This window comes from Cherax quadricarinatus, unplaced genomic scaffold, assembly GCF_038502225.1.
Source record: "Cherax quadricarinatus isolate ZL_2023a unplaced genomic scaffold, ASM3850222v1 Contig1302, whole genome shotgun sequence".
Lineage (NCBI taxonomy): Eukaryota > Metazoa > Arthropoda > Malacostraca > Decapoda > Parastacidae > Cherax > Cherax quadricarinatus.
The window spans coordinates 50,001-55,597 of record NW_027196328.1 but is presented as its reverse complement, the minus strand read 5'-3'; the positions used below and the strand labels follow the sequence as shown (position 1 = coordinate 55,597).

The 5,597-nt window shown below is 44.6% G+C and overlaps 1 long non-coding RNA gene across 1 annotated transcript in view; it reads left to right on the top strand.

Moving 5' to 3' along the window:
• The first annotated feature begins 1,610 nt into the window (after window positions 1-1,610).
• The window catches only part of LOC128703746 (uncharacterized), a 20,681-nt gene continuing 16,694 nt past the window's right edge, over window positions 1,611-5,597 (top strand). The window contains exon 1 of the long non-coding RNA XR_008409355.2: window positions 1,611-1,715. This is a non-coding gene — a long non-coding RNA (uncharacterized lncRNA). The remainder of the gene's footprint in view (window positions 1,716-5,597) is intronic.

Below are 5,597 nucleotides of genomic sequence, written 5' to 3'. Positions count from 1 at the left end.
TTTACTGCTAAAACTTCCACTACATCATTTGAAACATTAAGCAGTTCTGTGCAAATAAGTGAATCTGCGATATACAGGCCAACCCCTTTCCCTCCCCTTTTGCCTGTTCACTCTGTCGCATCTTTATATATTGTAACCTGGGATCCATATTTCGTTGTCCAAGTGATCCTTTATGTGGGTCTCTGTGAAAGCCGCAAACATTGCATTTGCCTCTGCAACCAGTCCCTGTTGGTGCATGTTTTCCTGTCTCATTCCTATCCACACTAGTACAAACAATGGAGCTCTCACCAGTTGGTTCTGGTAATATATCCTCACTATTACTAGTGGAGTCCCATTGTTTGCTATCTCCTGTGGTATTATTAGTTTGTAATATTGGTTTTATCTTGTCCTTGACTACACTTGTTTCCCCACTACAGCTCCTGTCTCCCTCGAGGCCATTTACATGCATTTCCTCATGCATACAGTTACTGTGTACCTAGACAGCTCCTCCAGCCTCACCATTACTGTCTACCAGGACAGCACTTCCAGTCGCACAGTTATTGTCTACCAGGGCAGCACCTCCAGCCTTACAGTTTCTGACTACATGGCCAGCACCTCCAGTCATACAGTTACTGTCGGCCAGGACAGCATCCGCACCAAGGGCGATAGCACTATCCAGCCCAGACTTTTTATTTTCCCATCTGTTATAGAATGCTTCCAAGTTTTCTATGAAGGCTGCTTTAGATGTTAGTCACCTTACACTTACTGTCTCTGTTCACTAGCAGTAAGTAGGTACCAGAGTGTTAGCCGACTGGTTGGGTCGCATCCTGGGAAACCAAGATTGAAGGACGACAATGGCAATAAGACAGTCTTCGATGATGCACTCACTTTCTTGGGTTATCCTGGGTAGCTAACCCTCTGTATTAAAAATCCGAAAAAAAGTCTTATCGAGACTAACCAGGTTTCGTTTCACAAGGGTTGTTTGGAAGGGAATCCGTCATCAGTGGCAAGAAGGCCTTGCACACTCCCTCTCTTCTTCGGTGTTGGGCTCTGTCCGAACTTTTAATTGCCCCTGCCCTTGGGCTCGCCATCCCAACCGCTCGGTGGACGTTGCACTGACTCGCCTTCGAATCAGGCACTCGCGACTGGCGGCTCGTCTGTACTGCCTTCGGATGACGGACTCTCCATTCTGCCCGTGGTGTCACTCACAGCCTGAGACGGTGGAACACTTCCTGCTGTGGTTCCCACGTTATCGCTCTGCACAGACTATTCTCCGTGCGGCCTTGCGCACGCTTGGGGTGCACACTTTTACTCTACCTGTCCTCCTCAATCGGGAGGGGTTTCGCTCTCTGGACCGTCAGGAGATATTGGTCTGTACCTGCTCCTTCCTGCTGGCTTCAGGGCGTATCAGAGACATATGATACATAGTTATTAGTCAAGACATTCTTCCACTTTGGTCGATATCCCGTTTCCTAGCACTGGACGGCCGGGCTCGATACGGCGTATGCTGTCAGTGGCCCTGAAACCCAACAGAAGAAGAGGAACCAGGTTTCGGATTGTACTCCCGTGCTCGAGGAGTGAGGGTTCAATACAGCTCACGTCTTGGTTGCCTTTAATAACCACAACAATAACAATACCGTAAAGAAATTCGGTAACAACCTTGTTTTTATAGTCTTGTGTAAATTATTTCATATTTTATAAACTTTTTTGAGCAGCTGCCACTGCAGGACTGCTTGGTGAGGTTAATAGCAACACTGATATATTAATATATGTTGTGAGAATGTAATAAAGGCGGGGGAAAAGATGGAATGTAATTCTCAGGGTTCTATTACTTATATTTATTCCGGGATTTTAAAATTTAGTTAATAATTATACAAAAATGACGGGCTTCTTCTTTTCTTTTTCTTCATCTTTTCTTCTTACAAGAATCCCAGTGTAAATAAGGTATTATCTGATTTTTTTATGTTATCACAGGTAATTTGCACATAAGTTAAACTGTTATGATAATTATACTTATTTTAGATTAGGTCCTGGTGAGATAAGATAAGATAAGATAAGATTTCGTTCGGATTTTTAACCTCGGAGGGTTAGCCACCCAGGATAACCCAAGAAAGTCAGTGCGTCATCGAGGACTGTCTAACTTATTTCCATTGGGGTCCTTAATCTTGTCCCCCAGGATGCGACCCACACCAGTCGACTAACACCCAGGTACCTATTTTCTGCTAGGTGAACAGGACAACAGGTGTAAGGAAACGTGTCGAAATGTTTCCACCCGCCGGGAATCGAACCCGGGCCCTCCGTGTGTGAAGCGGGAGCTTTAGCCACCAGGCCACCGGGCCTGGAGGGACTCTTGAGCTCTCCTTCCTTGGATCACACATGATTGTCTCTCATTACTAAGCACTGTATGACTCCTGTGGGTTTAGAGCTTCTCATAAAGTGCAGTAAGTGGTTAGTGCTACTGATAAGTTCATTAAACATATATATATATATATATATATATACACGTGTATATATATATATATATATATATATATATATATATATATTTATTATTTTATTTATTTATTTATAGGAGAAAGCTTTGCCACTAGGAAAATATCAGAGACTTGAATAATCAATGAACTGTTAAGGAAAATGACAGGCATTCAGAGGTTACATTGTTAAATGAACAACAAGAAGCCTTTTAAAAACTTGGGTTTAGTGCTTCATTGTGATTATAATAATAATAATCATATTACATACACAAATTATTTGATGGTTAGTTTAGATTTCCACTGTATCAACTGTTATCATCATTACTGGTATAAGGTGCACCGTTCTTAATTAATCAGTTCAGTTGAAGAAAATATCTCTTGATTGTATTGCACTTCATAATGATGGTAAATAATAGTATGGGTGTGTGTGAAAATGCAGAGGAATAAGTTTTTATTCAAGCTCAATACAGAAGCTTAAAATTTTACATTAAAGCTCCTGGGGCAAGGAAAGGAGTTCAGTTGAATTAGAGTAGGTGCCTGGTGATTGAATGTAATACAGTATTAATTCTGATTCCTTCCTATCAGAGGTCTGGGTTAACCAGATGGTAGAGTGTTGGACTGTCAAGTTAATTTGTGGACTGTGATTCAAGCCCCTCGTCCACCCTTCTGTTTATTACAGCTTAATTTGTGTGTGTGTGTGTGTGTGTGTGTGTGTGTACTCACCTAATTGTGGTTGCAGGGGTCGAGACTCAGCTCCTGGCCCCGCCTCTTCACTGATCGCTACTGGGTCCTCTCTCTCTCTGCTTCCTGAGCTTTGTCATACCTCTTCTTAAAACTATGTATGGTTCCTGCCTCCACTACTTCACTTGCTAGGCTATTCCACTTGCTGACAACTCTATGACTGAAGAAATACTTCCTAACGTCCCTGTGACTCGTCTGAGTCTTCAGCTTCCAATTGTGACCCCTTGTCCCTGTGTCCCATCTCTGGAACATCCTATCTCTGTCCACCCTGTCTATTCCCCACAGTATCTTTTATGTTGTTATCATGTCTCCCCTGACCCTTCTGTCCTCCAGTGTTGTCAGTCCGATTTCCCTTAACCTTTCCTCGTACGACATTCCCTTGAGCTCTGGGACTAGCCTTGTTGCAAACCTTTGTACTTTCTCTAACTTCCTGACGTGCTTGACCAGGTGTGGGCTCCAGACTGGCACTGCATAGTCCAGTATGGGCCTAACATACACAGTGTACAGTGTCTTGAACGATTCCTTATTAAGGTATCGGAACGCTATTCTCAGGTTTGCCAGGCGCCCGTATGCTGCAGCGGTTATTTGGTTGATGTGTGCCTCCGGTGATGTGCTCGGTGTTATGGTCACCTCAAGGTCTTTCTCCCTGAGTGAGGTCTGTAGTCTTTGTCCACCTAGCCTATTCTCTGTCTGTGGTCTTGTTTGCCCCTCCCCAATCTTCATGACTTTGCATTTGGCTGGATTGAATTCGAGAAGCCAGTTACTGGACCACATGTCCAGCCTGTCCAGGTCTTTTTGCAGTCCTGCCTCATCCTCGTCCGATTTAATTCTTCTCATCAACTTCATGTCATCTGCGAACAGGGACACTTCAGAGTCTATTCCTTCCATCATGTCGTTCACATATATCAAAAATAGCACTGGTCCTAGAACTGACCCCAGTGGGACCCCACTCGTAACAGGCGCCCACTGTGATACCTCTTCACGTACCATGACTCGTTGCTGCCTCCCTGTCAGGTATTCCCTTATCCATTGCAGTGCCCTCCCTTTTACACGCGCCTGACCCTCCAGCTTCTGCACTAATCTCTTGTGGGGAACTGTGTCAAAGGCCTTCCTGCAGTCTAGGAAAACGCAATTTACCCACCCCTCTCTCTCGTGTCTTACTTCTGTTACCTTGTCATAAAACTCCAGGAGGTTTGTGATACAAGATTTGCCTTCCATGAACCCATGCTGGTTTTCATTTATGATCTTGTTCCTTTCCAGGTGTTCGACCACTCTCCTCCTGATAATCTTCTCCATGACTTTGCACACAATACATGTCAGAGAGACAGGTCTGTAGTTTAGTGCCTCGTTTCTGTTTCCTTTCTTAAATATGGGGTCTACATTAGCTGTCTTCCATTTCTCAGGTAGTTGCCCAGTTTCAAGGGATGTGTTGAAGATTGTGGTTAGAGGCACGCACATCATCTCTACTCCTTCTCTAAGGACCCATGGGGAGATGTTGTCCGGTCCCATCGCCTTTGAGGTGTCAAGGTCACTTAAGAGCTTCTTCACCTCCTCCTCAGTTGTTCGTATGTCATCCAACACTTGTTGGTATATTCCCTCTTGATGTTCCCTTCTGTGCTGTCTTCCCACAGCCCTTCCTGTCTCTACTGTAAAAACTTCCTTAAATCTCCTGTTCAGCTCCTCACATACCTCCTGATCATTTCTTGTGAGTTCTCCACCTTCTGTCCTTAATCTGATCACCTGGTCTTTGACTGTTGTCTTCCTCCTGATATGGCTATACAACAGTTTTGGGTCAGTCTTGATTCTCAATGCTGTGTCATTTTCATACTGCCGCTGGGCCTCCCTCCTTACCTGTGCATACTCATTCCTGGCTCTGCGACTGATCTCCCTATTTTCGTGTGTTCTCTGCCTTCTGTACTTTTTCCATTTCCATTCTCTATTGCACTTTGTTTTTGCCTCCTTACACCGTCGGGTAAACCAGGGGCTAGTTCTGGTCTTCCCATTGTTACTGTTGCCCTTGGGAATAAACCTTTCCACTGCCTCCTTGCATTTTGTTGTTACATATTCCATCATTTCATTTACTGGCTTTCCTGCCAGTTCTCTGTCCCACTGGACCTCCCGCAGGAAGTTCTTCAACCCTATGTAGTCCCCTCTTTTATAGTCAGGCTTTTCCCATTCAACACCTGTTATTCTCTCCACTTGCAGCTCTACTATGTATTCAAAGCACAGAACCACGTGGTCGCTAGCTCCTAGCGGACTCTCATACTTGATGTCCTCAATGTCTGAACTGCCCAGGGTGAACACAAGGTCCAATCTTGCTGGTTCATCCTCCCCTCTCACTCTGGTAGTGTCTTTAACATGTTGGTGCATGAGGTTTTCCAGCACCACGTCCAACATCCTGGC